Source organism: Salvia splendens, chromosome 4 (genome assembly GCF_004379255.2).
Source record: "Salvia splendens isolate huo1 chromosome 4, SspV2, whole genome shotgun sequence".
Taxonomy (NCBI): Eukaryota; Viridiplantae; Streptophyta; class Magnoliopsida; order Lamiales; family Lamiaceae; genus Salvia; species Salvia splendens.
In genome coordinates, this window is record NC_056035.1 from 15,004,992 (window position 1) to 15,020,938 (window position 15,947).

The following is a 15,947-nucleotide window of genomic DNA, read 5'->3' on the forward strand; positions in this document are numbered from 1 at the left end:
CAATTCGAAGTTCACAATGTGGGAGGAGTTTCTAGTTCTCCAGGACTGCCCAAAATTCAAGGCCATCTGTGCCCAAGAGCAGAGTCCGGCGACGAAGCGGACAAGACACAACATTGCCGGGGACTACAGCAGCGGCAGCGGCTCGCAATCGTTCGACCTGAACGAAGAGCAAGCCGCAGAGCCCTCCGCTACACACTCTAGGCGCACCCGCCCTCCGGGACAACGTGCATCTATCAGACGCGCTAGAGAAGCCGGCGGTTCCTCCCGTCGATCGTCGGCGGCTTCTGGATCGCGCGCCCCGCAGCCCGCGTCTATACCTCCTTCAAGGGCCCCTTTTGCCAGTGCGGTCTTGAAGGATACCGTATATGTGCAGCTGGCGCACGAATTGAATGATGCCTGCAGCAAATACGAGACGGCAACCGACCCGTACATCAAGAATATATACTCCGACCTCATACGTCGGATCCAGCGCCGTCTGCGCTTGGCTGATGAGGGTCCTGGGGCAGCGGATGTCGGTGGCAACGAGGGAGACGTTGAAGGCGATGGAGAAGGCGACGGAGATGAGGAAGAGGAATCGGACGACTCCACCGATTAGACGGTGGCGGCGTTTTTATTTGTAATTTTTTTTTACGTTCGTTGTATAATTTTACCTTTGCCAATACAACGAATATTCGGTCTCAATTACCTCGTTTTGTAAATATTTCAATTCAGCTGATTTAAAAACTTCAACGAAAAAAGTAAAATAAAAATTGGTTATAAAATTTTGGGGCTATTGGAAGTGTCCGCCTATAGTGAGGCAGTGGAGGAAAAAATTGGGGCTATGGACAAAAAAGTGGGACTGTGGACAAAAAAATGGGGCGGGGCGATTGAAAGCATCCACCTATAGTGGATGCTCTAAATATCAAGATAAACATTTCATCAATATTAGCATAGAAAACTTAACATATCTTTAGCAATTGAAAAAGAGTCTCACAAGGATCATACACATTACAAAAGATCGCTAGTCCATCGCAGATTTTCAAAAACATGTTGATAAATTTTTCTAAGAAGCGATCAATTTATTCAATGTAGCTAGCCTGTAATTAATATAGCTACAGTGAATTAATTAAGCTCAATTACAGCAAAAGTGATGAATTCCCACCATCTCAGTTCTCAGCTCAATTAAATTCTTAAAATTAAAAAACCCACTACTCGTTGCCGAATTTCGCCCACATGTGTTTGATTAGGTCTTCTTGTAGCTCAACGTGGGTTCGGGTATCGCGCATTGTGTACCTTGTTTCGATCCTCTCACCCACCGTCGTATGCACACCTCGGCGTAGGGGAGACCTCGCGGTTGAGCTTCCGGCTTCATCCTCGTCGTAGAAGCTAGCCACCCTCGGTTCTTCGTCGGCTATAATCATGTTGTGTAAGATAATACACGTGTACATGATGTCGACGATATTTTTCACGTACCATAGCCGAGCCGGGGCCTTCACAATGTTGAATCGGGCTTGAAGGACCCCAAAGGCTCTTTCGACGTCTTTCCGCGCAGACTCTTGACGCTGCGCAAAAAGAACCCGTCTCGGGTCTTGCGGGTTGCTGAGCGTCTTCACGAAAGTCGACCACCTTGGGTAGATACCATGGCGAGATAGTAACCCATGTGGTATGTATTTCCGTTGACAGTGAAGTCGATCGTCGGTGCTACACCATTGAACACATCATTGAAGAGGGGTGAAGAATAGAGCACGTTCAAGTCGTTGTTGGATCCGGCAACGCCAAAATATGCATGTCAAATCCATAGGCGGTAGTCGGCGACCGCTTCAAGGATAAGTGTTGGGCCGCCGCCTTTGTGGCTGCTTAAGTGTTGCCCCCTCCAAGCAGTCGGGCAATTCTTCCACCTCCAATGCATGCAGTCAATGCTGCCAAGCATTCCGGGAAAGCCATGGACTGATTCGTAAAGAAGAAGCAACCGTTGGCAATCATCGGTGGTGGGTGCCCGAAGGAATTCATCACCGAAAGCTGTACGAACGCCCTCGCAAAAATTTTTAAGACAAAGGATTCCAGTGGACTCACTGACATGCAAATACTCGTCGAATAGGTCTGCCGTTTGCCCAGTAGCGAGTTGTCGGATGACACACGTACACTTCTGCAACGCCGAGATACTTTGCTGACCGGCTGCATTTGGACCTGTTTGGAATAATTCAACACGGGCGGACAATGTGTTGACAATACACATAAACAAGCGCTTTGACATGCGAAAACGGAGCCTGAAGTAATCTTCCGGAAACCGCAGCGGGTCGGCAAAATAGTAGGCAACGAGCCTTTCGTGGGCTCCCTCCCGGTCACGATGGATGTAGCGGCGAGTTGATCTAGTTGGTTGAGGAGGAGGGGCGGGGGTATTCGCTGCGACATATGCTTCATAAGCGGCACGATGTTGTTCGTAGTATTCTTGTTCTTCGCGCTCCGCTTCCGCAATAAGATGGGTGAAATCCATTTGAGGTTTTGAGTGAGAGATGGAGGTGTAGATAAGTTGTATGAAAAATATGAATGAGAGATGATTTGATGTGAAAAATAGATGATGAATGTGTGTATTTATAGATGATTTTGGGGAAAAAAATTTAAAAAATAAAAAAATATACATAAAAATGGGAAAAAACGGCCATTTTTGGGATTGGGAATTTTTTTAATTTTTTTGGTATTATTTTCGATTTTAAAAAAAAAATTAAAAAATGATTTTCCAACGGATAAGTCGTTGGCCAATCAGACGCTGTCATGTCGCCTGCTCGCTGGCACGGACGTGCTCGATGCATCGAGTAGCGCCGTGCCAGCGGCGCGAGCGCAGCGGCGGACAGCGTCTCCGTGCCGCTGGAACAGACGGACGGACGCGGCGGTGCTCACCGTTGCAGATGCTCTTAGGGCAATTTACCCCTTCATCCGCACCCTATATCCAGCCGATCGTAACTGTTTCAACGGTTCAGAAAAAGCGTTTTCGTACTACCATGAGCCGCAGTGCAGAGTATCGCAACTCTTAGCTACATAGTTTGCATTGTCGTTTTAAATCCCCATAGAATACGGTAAGGCCTCGTTTGTTTGGCAGGAAAGTAAAGTTTGGACTGAAAGTATTATGATTCCTAGGATTATGATTTCTAGGATTATGATTCTTGGAAGATTCCTGGAAATATTATTCCTCGTAATATGATTACTAAAGAATAGAATTCCTGAGTTTGGAAACATGTCAGGATTCTTAAATTATTTTCATTCTTTCAAATGATCTTTTAAATTGAAAAAAATATACAAGATTGTAAAATAAGGTAAACATTAGAGTGAGCATTGGCAGATTCATGAATGTTCATAGATATACTACAAGTAGATTAATTCAGGCATCACCTCTAACAATTGCATTATTCGATGAAAACAATTACTCCTTTGAAATTACAAAATTGACGCAGTTAGGAAATAGGAGAAGAAAACAATGGTGTTTCCCCAAAATTACAAAATTGATGCAGTTAGAAATAGAGAACAGTTTTCTGTCCTGTGATCTAAATTGATGCAGTTACAAAAATGGTGTTTTCACCGCCAAACCCAATCAGACGTAAAATTAATTAACAAATGTTTACATCTTAATTGGAGAACGTATTGAGGGATGAGAACAATTGCAGAACATTTTGTTTTGCCAATGGTTGACAAATCGAAGAAGGGGAAGAAAGGCACTATCAACGAAGATGATATTGCTGTGGTCTTGCAGAGTTCTCAGTTTTCTACAAGAGGTGGATCAAGTCGCCCAAGTGAAGAGCGTATATTTATAAAATCCTAAATCTAGGAAAAAAATACCTAGGTTTATATGGGGAAAAAGAATCCTGAAATTTATATAATAACTTTCTCTAAGGTTTGAAATTAGATTACTCACCAAACCCAAGAATTTAACAATTAGGAATTATATTACTTTCCCTGCCGAATCCGTGTCAAACAAACATGGCCTAAGCCTTTTGGTATCATCGCCAACCGTTTCTACTTGTTTCTCTGTTAGTGGAGAAGAATGGCAGCAGCGGCGGAGGAGGTTGTTCCAAAGAAAGCTGAAGCGGAGGAAGCACCACCAGCTGTGGCCGTGACGGAGAAGTCCAACGAGCAGCATGATCCTGCTGTCCCGCCACCTCTCGACGACTCCAAAGCTCTTGCAAGTAAATCCTTTCTTGAATTCTCTCTCCACTTAAGCTACAACTCATCTATTCAAGACGCTCTTGTGAACAAAGTCATTATCCTTTCATTTGTTTCAATATTTTTGTTAAAGAAGATGCTAAAGATTGAATTTTGGTTGCTGGGAATTCATCACTTTTGCTGTACTTGAGCTGAATTAATTCACAGTAGCTATATTAATTACAGGCTAGCTACATTGAATAAATTGATCACTTCTTAGAAAAATTTATCAACATGTTTTTTTGAAAATCTGCGATGGACTGGCGATCTTTTGTAATGTGTATGATCCTTGTGACTCTCTTTTTCAATTGCTAAAGATATGAATTGAAAAACTTAGTTAGTGGGAAAAACTTAAAAATAGGAATAGTCTGTGACTTTTAGGGTAGTTTGACACATCAGTAGTCACGTCAGCTAATACACTCAACAACCACGTCAGCTTAAAAAGACACGTCAGCTTGCTTCATGCCGAAAAACCTATCATGAGAAAACGGCGACAGAATATAAAGTTCATGATATTATACGCCAATTTTTTAGGTCGTGGGAAAAAACGAAAATGAAAAAAGTTTATAACTTTTAAGGCAATATGCCCAATTTTATACCCCAAAACAAAGAAGATATTTGTGGACAAACACTTCCTACATTTATAAAATAAGCAACTTATGTTTTACTAGTATTAACTGAGTTAGTGTTTCAAATTTTTGAAATTAATTGAGTTATGGTATTGTTCTTATTCCATTCTTCTTATATTTAGAAAAAGAAAAAGAAAAACAAATGTAGTCTATATGGAGTATTAAAAATTAATAAATCGAGGCATGTCCGTATCTAGATTTATTAATTATTTCATTATTTTTTCTCTTATTTTATTATTTCTCCATTTTAATCATTTATTATTATTTTTATAAAATGAGTGCATAAAAGTTAAAGTGACTCCTAAAGTGGGACGGATGAGATGAAGTAATAACATATAGACTACATTTATTAATTATCTCGATTTATCTCGATGTGTGGGCCAACTATCCCACCCATCGAAGTGCCTACAAATCAGCACATAGAATAAGAATCCACAGGTGGATACCCTTATAATTAAAAAAAACTGAGGCAAATTGTATACAGCCATATGCCCATATATAACCACTCCAATTCTACATGTATTATAAATATACTAATAATAACATTGCATGTAATGAAAATGTTGAGTTTTAAAAGTGTAGATTTGAATAAAAATGAAACTTAAAATTGGTATCCAATTCTACATACAGATCTAAAGTATAGTGTCCATTAATTAGAGATTGCGCTTTAACCACATGCCCGAATTATATGCGATCGAAATATATAATACGATATGATATAAACACGTAACATCGTTGATAACTACTGTTATTTTCAATGTATCCAAATTTAAACAGATGGCACTGCCATCTTGCAGTTTAATTAGAACGACGACGACGACCCCAGAGAATAGATCCTTCTAGCATCTTAGGTGAGTTGGTTTTTTTTTTATGCTATAATGACCTAATTCCTTTGTTTCCTTTTTATATTTATTATTTTTAACAAATTAATATGAAATTCACTAACTCAACCAAAAAAACAATACAGTGAATACAAAATAAGCGTAACATCGTGTTTATGTATCCTAGTAAAGTTTGTCGCATATGGGCCATCAAAATTAGATTATTTTACAGACAAAATGTTGAAAAATTTGTGAGAGAAATGTTTTTGAATTTAACGCATAAGAATAACGTGAATAGAATAAGAGTAATAATGAAAAAAAAAACATAACAGTATATGTACATTGGTTTATAATTTTCACTTGATTCTTCAAAAGGACCCCTACGCGGTCATGTGCAATGTGCAATACATCATTGCCATTCGACTGTAATATGAAATTATGGATGCGTTAATTTGATAAAAACACAATCCAATTACTCAAATTTCCTATCACTACAGCCAAGTACTAATAATTAAGATTTTTTGATTGATCTTTTACCTTTTAGTTTCAGGGCGTCGGTAATGATTTTTTTGGATGTGATATGAATACCTAATTTGATAAAAACAAACATTATACTTGTATTGAACAGCCCGAATCACCTGAATCAAAGCAAAATCAATTCAATAGGCTTAGAAGGAATCGCCATTCATACTATAAATCCAATCTAAGGGAGGATACGGTGTTGATGAACATAAACAACACTACTTCTGATAATGGATTAACTGAGAGAGAGAGATAGATGAGCCTCGACCGTCCACTGAGCCATGTTTCAACATTCTATTGACTAATTCAAGAGAACCAGAAGAAATTCAATAAAAATATTTATTGGTTCAATCTCTGATTTGGTATAATTGTGGCTCAAATGAAGAAATTTGTACTATACTAATTGCCGACCCAAGCAGTGGAATGGTTCATGTCGGGCTAAAGGTCGCGATTATGAATTCACCATAACACCACCTTTAAATCATGTTTATTTACCCATTAAAAAGATAACATCTAAAAAAACGTAAATGTTGAAATTAAAAAGAGCATGCTTAAACTATAAACTGCTAACTTACTTAGAATTCAATTAAATAAATGAAAAGTATAAGAATTTTTTTTTAAAAAATGCTTTGACCAAAAACTAGGAGGGAGTCATGTGTTCCCTCCAGGACAATGAGTGAAATTTATCTGAGACTATGAATTTTTTTAAAAATAAAACATTATAATTGGACAAATAAATAAATTGGTTATAAATATAGGATCCAATGCTCGTTATAAATAAATGTATTAATACGAACATACATAATTTTGGAAAAGAGATGTAAGAGCATCTCCACTGGTCGGCGAGCGAGCGGCTCCCCGAACGGTTCGCCGAACTATTGCAGCCGGCAAGCGCCAAATCGGCGAGAATTTCGGCGAGGATACGCCGATCGGCTCGCCTCTATTGAAGCCTCCCGATCGGCGAGGAACCGGCGAGCGATTTTTTTTTTAATTTTCGAAACGCTATATATACGCGATTTGCACGACATTTTCATTCGCACCACTTGTTTTAACGAGTACTCTCTCTATCTTAATTTCTGTACTAGATCAACAACAACGCGAAATGAGTAACGCGGGTGGTAGTAGTAGTGGTAATGGTGGGGATGCTGAGGAGTACGAACGGCGTTTGAACGAACATTTGGATGCCTATACATCCCGAGAGATAGACCGGCTGCTACAACGGGCCTCGCAGCCGGCGGTACCTCAACCTCGACCCATTGTCCACCGCCGAGCAGTGATTGACCAGGATCACGTAGCTGCACATCAGCGGCTATATGGAGACTACTTCGCACCGGAGCCGCGGTTTAACGCCAACCTTTTCAGGCGGCGTTTTAGGATGAGCAGGGCCATGTTTATGCGTATTGTCGATGCTTTGGAGCGTCGATATCTGTGTTTCCGCTTCAGGCACGATGCGGCTGGCAGACCCGGCCACACACCTATTCAAAAGTGCACTGCGGCAATCAGGCAGCTGGCCTACGGAGGCGCGGCAGACATGTGGGACGAGTACCTCCACATCGGCGAGACGACTGCCCTTGAATGTATGAAGTATTTTTGTCAGGGCGTGGTTGAAATATTCGGTAAGCACTACCTTCGAAGCCCAACCCCCGAGGACTGCCAGGAGCTTATGCAGATGCACGGGGAGAAGCATGGGTTCCCGGGTATGTTAGGCAGCATAGATTGTATGCATTGGGAATGGAAGAACTGCCCTGCTGTCTGGAAAGGGTTCTACACGACCGGCTACAAGGGAAAGAATCCCACGATGATCCTCGAGGCCGTAGCTGATTACCGGCTGTGGATTTGGCATGCGTATTTTGGGGTAGCCGGTTCGAACAACGACCTCAACGTCCTCAACTCGTCGCCCCATTTTCAACGAGCAGTGTCAGGGCGACGGTCCGACCATCAGTTTTGTCGCCAACGGCAACCAACATGATATGGGCTACTACTTGGCAGATGGGATATACCCTAGGTGGCTCGTCTTTGTGAAGATGATCTGATGCGCATCAGATGAGAGGAAGGCCTACTTTGCGGCACGACATGAGTCGGCGCGCAAGGACGTGGAGTGCACATTTGGTGTGCTCCAGTCTCGATGGGAGGTAGTTAGGGGTCCAACGCGTTTGTGGCATGTCCACTGCTCTGATATAATGTACGCCTGCATTATCATGCACAACATGATTGTCGAAGATGAAGGTGTACAACTGACTAGTTGGGCCAACGACGATAATGAAGCCGGTCCAAGCCACAGCGTGGCTGCCCCCAATGTACGAAGCAGGGTACCTCCCGATGAAGCCGGCCGCCTCCAGGCACATGCCGACATGCGCCAAGTGGATGCTCATATTCGACTCCAAAAGGATTTAATTGAAGAGTTGTGGGCGCGGAGGACTGCACGACGATAGGTTTTTTTTTAAATTATGTAATTTTGTCAAATTATGTAATTTTTTTTTATTATGTAATTTTGTTAAATTATGTACCTTTTTTAATTTAAATGAAATTATAGAATTTCTCGTACATGTGGCGTGAATTTAATTCCGTATTTTGTGTGATTGTTAATAATTTTTTTTTAGTGCTGATGATGTGACAAGACTGTGGCTGGGCTATTGCTTGTCCAGTTGCTTGTTCAGCTGATGTGGCAGGATGTATTTAGTGCTGCTGATGTGGCATAGCTGGGCTATGGCTGGGCTATTGCTTGTTCGCCGATCACCGTGGATGCTCAAATGATTTTTTCTGCCAGCAATTCTTGGTCGTATTGAATTAATTATTGTCGGTAGGGGCCCTCTTAATTTTGTCGATATACACTATTCTTTTCCACGTTATTTAAATTTCTCTTTCAAATTTGTTAATTCATGATGATTGAGTGAGGCCTAACTATATCACTATCTCATGTGTGATTCCGATTAGAGCATCCACAATGGCTTTCGCCCAGCAATAGATCAGCCATAGCCCAGCCACAAACTCCTCCAGCCACATCATCAGCACTAAAAATCCTCATGCCATATCATCAGGACAAGCAAATAGCCCATCAATAGCCCAGCAATAGCCTAGCCACATCACTCCCAATTATATAAAACAAATAATTGACAATCACACAAGATACGGAATTAAATTTACGACACAGATACGCGAAAATTCAATAATATTATTTAAAATTTAAAAAATACATTAAAAAAAATACATTAATTAAAAAAAGTACATTAAAAAAATACATTAATTTTTAAAAAATTACATTATTTAAAAAAAAAACCCGACCTCCACCTCACTCCTCGTCTCCCTCGCCCCCGTCGCCACCGTCGTCGTCGCCGCTGGTACCCCCCCGTGCCCCTCGGTCTTCAAATCGCCACGCATGCTCACGAGCAATGCGTGAAGAAAGCTCTTCTCCTCGGGGTCCTCTGCCGCCTTCCAATCGGCTAAGATCTTGACCATCTGAGCACGCGTTTGTTGACGCGCGAAGAATTTGAGATCCTCTGTCAACTGGCCAAGGAGGGATGCCGACTGGACCTCCTGGGACCCCCCGGCGCCCCCCTCGCCTCCCGTTGCGCCCTCCTTTGACCAACCGGGCGAGTTCGGCGAGTGAACGATGGAAGGGACGGGAGCTCCTGAGCACCCTCAGGTAGGTCGTGGGAACCACCGCTGCTGCCGCTGTAATCACCGGTATAGTTCAGTCGTTGCTTCTTCGGCCAGCCAGCGTCGACACCAGCCCGGAACTTCTCGGAGTCGTTCAGCACCTCATAGCAGTTCTAGTAGGTAAACTTCTTATACAACCCGGGCTGGGGGAAGGCTTTCTCCGCTATCCTCCTGCAGTCATCCTCCGTTTGGCCACTGCTCTGCATGTGGAGGGCGTTGGCGTACAAGCCCGAAAACCGGGAGACCCCAGCCCTGATTCGGTCACACGCCTTCCGGCACTCCTCCCCGTTGCGCGGCCTCCCCTCCGGGCAAAATGCCTTGTAGGCTGCTGCTATTTTGGCCCACATGTTGACGATCCTCTGATTGTTCGAAGTGGGGGGATCATCGCAAACACTCATCCACGCCTTGGACAGCGCGACGTTCTCCGCATCCGTCCACCTCCTCCATACCGAGCAGTCTTCCTCAATCGGCTGCGACGATTCGCCGACCCTCTTGCCCTTCCTCTTTGGGGGACCCCGGCCCCGCCCTACTCTCCCCATTTGAACGGGAGTTTCTGGAACACCGAGAAGATCAAACCCCAACTCCTCTAAGGAGAAAGTCTTATATTGCGTGAACTGCGCCTCCGCTGAGGTCGATGTGTGCGAAGAAGCAGTCGAAAAATCAAAACTGGGGCGATAGACGCCCTCCCCCGGTGTCCCCTGCGTCGCTGGTACCCCTCCCGGCATCATCTGCATCCCGGGTGCCCACCCCGGCATCGCCGGTAACCCCCCGGCATACTCCCCCCCGGCTGCCATCCCGGGCATCATCTGCTGCCACGGGTACATGTTGTAGTACCCGGGCATCGGACCCCATACACCTCCCACGGGTACCGGGGGAGTTTGAGACCCGCTCGTCATTGGAGTACCTTCGTTGTTGTTCTCCATTTCACGTTGTTGATCTTGTACAGAAATTAAGATAGAGAGAGTACTCGTTAAAACAAGTGGTGTGAATGAAAATGACGTGCAAAGCGCGTATATATAGTGTTTCGAAAAAAAAAATCGCTCGCCGGTCCGGAGCCTGCAATGGCGGCGAGCGGACCGGCTAGCACATCGCCCAGCGCTCGCGAATCGGCGTGCGCTCGCCGATTCTTTCACCGAAATGGCGCTCGCCGGTTACAATGGTTCGGCGAGCGCCGGAGATGGGCTAGCCGGTCCGCTCGCCGCCATTGTGGATGCTCTTATCCAATCAACCCGAGGGTACTATTTTCTTTTCTGTTCAAGGATATTTAAAGTTTGGGAAAAGATAATCGAACATAAATTCTACGTACATAATACTCTTAATATTTTAATTGGACCGAATCGGTTTTATATTAACCGATTTTATTATTAATTATATTATTTACTTACTAAATCACCCTTATTATATTTTAAATCCTAAAAAAACATTAATCTTAATATAAATCTCCAAATTAAGATCTCCATATCTATATACTCCTACTCCATCGATTAATCATTTAAAGTTCCACCTTTTTTTGCTCCTTCAAATATTTATCCATCAATTGATCTTGTAAGGTTCCACCTTTTTTCTCCTTCAAACATTTATTAGTATCTGCAAAACAATTACTACCATAAACATTATCACTTTTAGTTGTTTGTTTATTCATTATTCTATCTTGCTATTTCCTAGGTGAATTATTCATTATATTGCTAACTAAATCTCCTATTCCTACTCCATCAAATTAAATGAACCCCAATTCTAAATCTCCAATTCATAGTTCATCGTTTAAATAATAAATATCCATATCTAGTCCTAAAAGAAACATTAATTTGTGTATTATATTTTGTTTTTAATTAAATTACATTTAGTGTATATACTTTATTACCATTAAATTAATTTGTTTATTAAATACACGTATTAAGGATATAGAGGTAGATTATGCATATATTGTTCATGTATTTAATGACTTGTGTGTGGCATACAACTTTTAAAATATGATTGGATAATATATTTTTAAATTTCTTCCTCTTTTATTGCATTTATTTAAAAATATATCTTCAAAATTTAAAATATTAAAGATGTATTATTAGTAAATAAATAATATCGGATCTCTTATCAAATTAGTCTTTATAAATTTTAATTCAAATAATTTTATAACAAATAATTAGCGCTATGAAATATTAAAAACTTATTAACTACTAATAATTATTGAACTGTAAATAATCAGATCTATAATATATGATAAAAAATAATTACTTTTAATTAAATTGTAATTTTAAATATTAATAAACTTATTCTTTTAGTAACATTTTAGTCACAATAATGTTTATAAAATAATAGAGTGTTTAGCTTCATTCACTATAACATCTATCAAATTATAATTTGATACTATATTATATACTCCTAGTAACTAATTAAGTATATATGGTTTTGATTTTAAGAATTTTATATTTATATTTTTTATTTTCCAAAATTTTGATTTCTTTAGTCGAACCTTGATTAAAAAAATATATAATATAGTATCATGGCTTGATTTGAAAATCAGTTGGAGCTAACGGCTACTAGCCGTTTGGAGTTCTTGTTTTAGTTAGTAGAAGTTGTAACTGTTTTCGAGTGATTTATTGACTGCTCTTGTTGTTAGCTGCTGGTATAAGTAGTAGAGGAGAAGATATTGTAGTAGTTTAGTTTTTCATTCATCAAGCTCAATAATATCCACGCGATCATTCTCTCCAAAACCCCATTCTCTTTTCTCACATTCAAGTGTCAGATTTCTTTTGTTGTTTTGATCAAGCAATTCTTCAATTGGCACCGTCTGTGGGAAGTTCTTGAAGGTGTTTTGATCGTTCTGATTCGCAGCAATGGCGGCCAGACTTGATGTGGAGAAATTTAATGGAAGAAATGACTATGGCTTATGGAAAATGAAGATGAGAGCCGTCTTGGTGCAGCAAGGCCTATCTGCTGTTCTTACCGCGGATGATTCGGATGGGAAAGGGAAGGCTACTGCACCTGAAGATAAAGCGCAGGCTAAGCTTGAAGAGATGCAACTCAAGGCGCATAGTGCTGTTATCCTATGTTTGGGGGATAAGGTCTTGCGCGAAGTGCAGGGTGAGAAGACTGCTGCAGGCATCTTGAAGAGGCTTGATGATGTTTATCTGGCCAAGTCTTTGGCTAATCGATTGTATATGAAGAGGCGACTCTACTCTTATTGCTTCACAGAAGATAAACCGATAGTGGAGCAGTTGGAAGACTTTGTTAAGTCCGTGGATGATCTGGAAGCTGTAGATGTGAAGATAAGTGATGAAGATAAGGCTATTCTGGTCTTGAATGCCCTGCCAAATTCCTACGATCAGCTTAGGGATGCAATTCTTTATGGAAGAGATAAAGTGATTACCTATAATGAGGTACATGCAGCTCTGATGGCCAAGGAGCTACAGAAAGGGGGTAATAAAACTCAAGATCAACATCAGCCTGAATCGCTTAATATCAAGAGATGGAGCAAGAAACCATTCAAGAAGAAGGCCAAGGATTCTAAGCCTGATGTGTCTGCAGCAAAGGAAAAGAGGTCTTGCCATTGGTGCAAGAAACCTGGGCATTTGAAGAGGGATTGTCATGCTTGGAAGAAAAGAATGGCCTCTGAATCCAAGTCCCACTCAAATGTTGTCAATAGTGATGGTGAGGAGTCTACCGAAGTCATGAATGTCATGGACAAGATTGAGAAGGGGTCATGGATTATGGACTCCGGATGCTCATTCCACATATGCCCACATGCCGAATGGTTTCAAGATCTGGAACATTGCAGTGGATCTGTGCTGTTGGGGAATGATAATGCCTGCAGCATCCAAGGAATTGGTAAGATCAAGTTAAGGCTTGGTGATGGATCTGTGATAATTTTGCCTGATGTCAGATACATACCTGAAGTTAAAAGGAACCTTGTGTCACTTGGTACTCTTGAAAAGAAGGGTTACTCATTTGTTTCTGAGAATGGAGTAATGAAGGTGTGTAAAGAACAAGAGGTGAAGATGACAGCTCAGAGGGGTGGTAGTCTTTACTACTTACAAGCCACTGTTGTATTGGGAGAGGCAAATGCATCCATCAAATCAGACTTGAGTTCTTGGCATCTTAGGCTTGGCCATCCGGCTGAAGGGACTCTCAAGGCTCTGGTGAAGAATAAATTCATTGGCATCAGCAGTATGGAGAAAATGGATCCATGCAAGGATTGCATGCTTGGAAAAGCAAAAAGAAAATCGTTTCCAACAGGTATTCATTCATCATCCTCACCTTTAGACTATGTTCACTCGGATCTTTGGGGACCAGCCCCAGTTACGAGTTTAGGTGGAGGTAAATACTACATGACCATTATTGATGACTTTTCAAGGAAGGTGTGGGTGTTTATCTTGAGAAAAAAATCTGATGCATTTGTTACGTTCAAGAACTGGTGTAAGGAACTTGAAAATGAAAAAGGTATTCTGCCCAAGATACTCAGAACAGATAATGGTTTGGAATACTTATCTCGGGAGTTTGATCATTTCTGCAAAGACAAGGGGATAAAAAGGCATAGAACAGTGCCTGGGACTCCACAACAAAATGAAGTTGCGGAGAGGATGAACCGTACTCTACTAGAAAGGGTCAGGTGTTTGCTGTCTTCATCTGGTATGGGGAAGCATTTTTGGGCAGAAGCTGTCACCACAGCAGGTTTTTTGATCAACAAATGCCCCTCTTCGGCCATAGGGGGTGCTAAACCTGATGAGAAATGGCATGGGAGAAAGCCAGACTTCTCAAGACTTAAGCCTTTTGGCTGTAGAGCATTTGCACACATCAAACAAGGCAAATTAAGTGCAAGAGCTTTGAAGTGTGTTATGCTTGGATATGAGAAGGGAGTCAAGGGATATAGGCTGTGGTGCACTGAGTATGGAAAACAAAGGGTTCTGATCAGCAGGGATGTTGTTTTTGTGGAAAATGAGATGCCTTATCTGCAGATGCCCAGTGATCAGAATGTTAGTGCTCAGCTTACTTCTCCAGTGTCAAGTAGCTAAGGTGTATTTGATGATATAAATGTGGAGACTAATGAGGCAGGTGGAGGGATATCTACTGCTGACCATGATGCTCGTTCTGATGAAGTTATGCCTCAAGATTCCACTAATGAAGCTTCCACTCAAGATTATCAATTAGCAAGAGATAGGCCAAGAAGGACCATCAGGCCACCTGCCAGATTCAATGAGTACGAAATGTTGTACTATGCTCTTCAAAATTGCAGAGCAATTGGATGCCTCTGAGCCTGGTTCTTACACAGAGGCAGTGAATGGACCTGAGAGAGAACACTGGATCAAAGCAATGCAAGAGGAAATAGATTCACTGATAGCCAATAAGACTTGGATCTTGGTGGAAAAGGCAGATTTCAGAAAGGTTATTGGCTGCAAATGGGTATTCAAAAAGAAGCTAGAAACTGCAGATACTCATCTTATCAGATATAAGGCAAGACTTGTTGCAAAGGGGTACAACCAAGAAGAAGGCATTGACTTCAATGAAGTGTTTTCCCCTGTTGTAAAACATAATTCTATTCGGGTATTGCTGGCAGTTGCAGCTGAAAAGGGCTGGGAATTAGAGCAAATGGATGTCAAGACAGCATTTTTGAATGGGGATCTTGAGGAAACTATATTCATGGCTCAACCACAAGGCTTTAAAATCCCAGGTTCTGAACATAAAGTTTGCATGCTCAAAAAGAGCATCTATGGCTTGAAGCAATCTAGTAGGCAATGGTATTTAAAGTTTGGTGATAATCTATCGAGGTTGGGGTTCACTAGATCTCTTTATGACAGCTGTGTGTTTGTGAGAAACCAGAAAGGCAAGAGTCCCATCTATTTACTTTTATATGTGGACGATATGCTATTATCCGGTGAAGACATAAAGGAGATCAAGAGAGTGAAGGAGCAGCTCAAATCTGAATTTGAAATGAAGGACCTTGGTGGTGCTAGAAGGATCCTTGGTATGGATATTGTCAGAGACAAAAGTAAAAGGAAGCTATGGCTGTTTCAGACAGATTACATCCTTAAAATGTTGAAGAAATTCAGATTGGACAACTTGAGGAAGACATCAACACCAGTTCCTGTGCACATCAGATTGTGCAGTGACCAGAAGGCCAAAACTGAAGAGGAAAGGAATGAGATGGAGG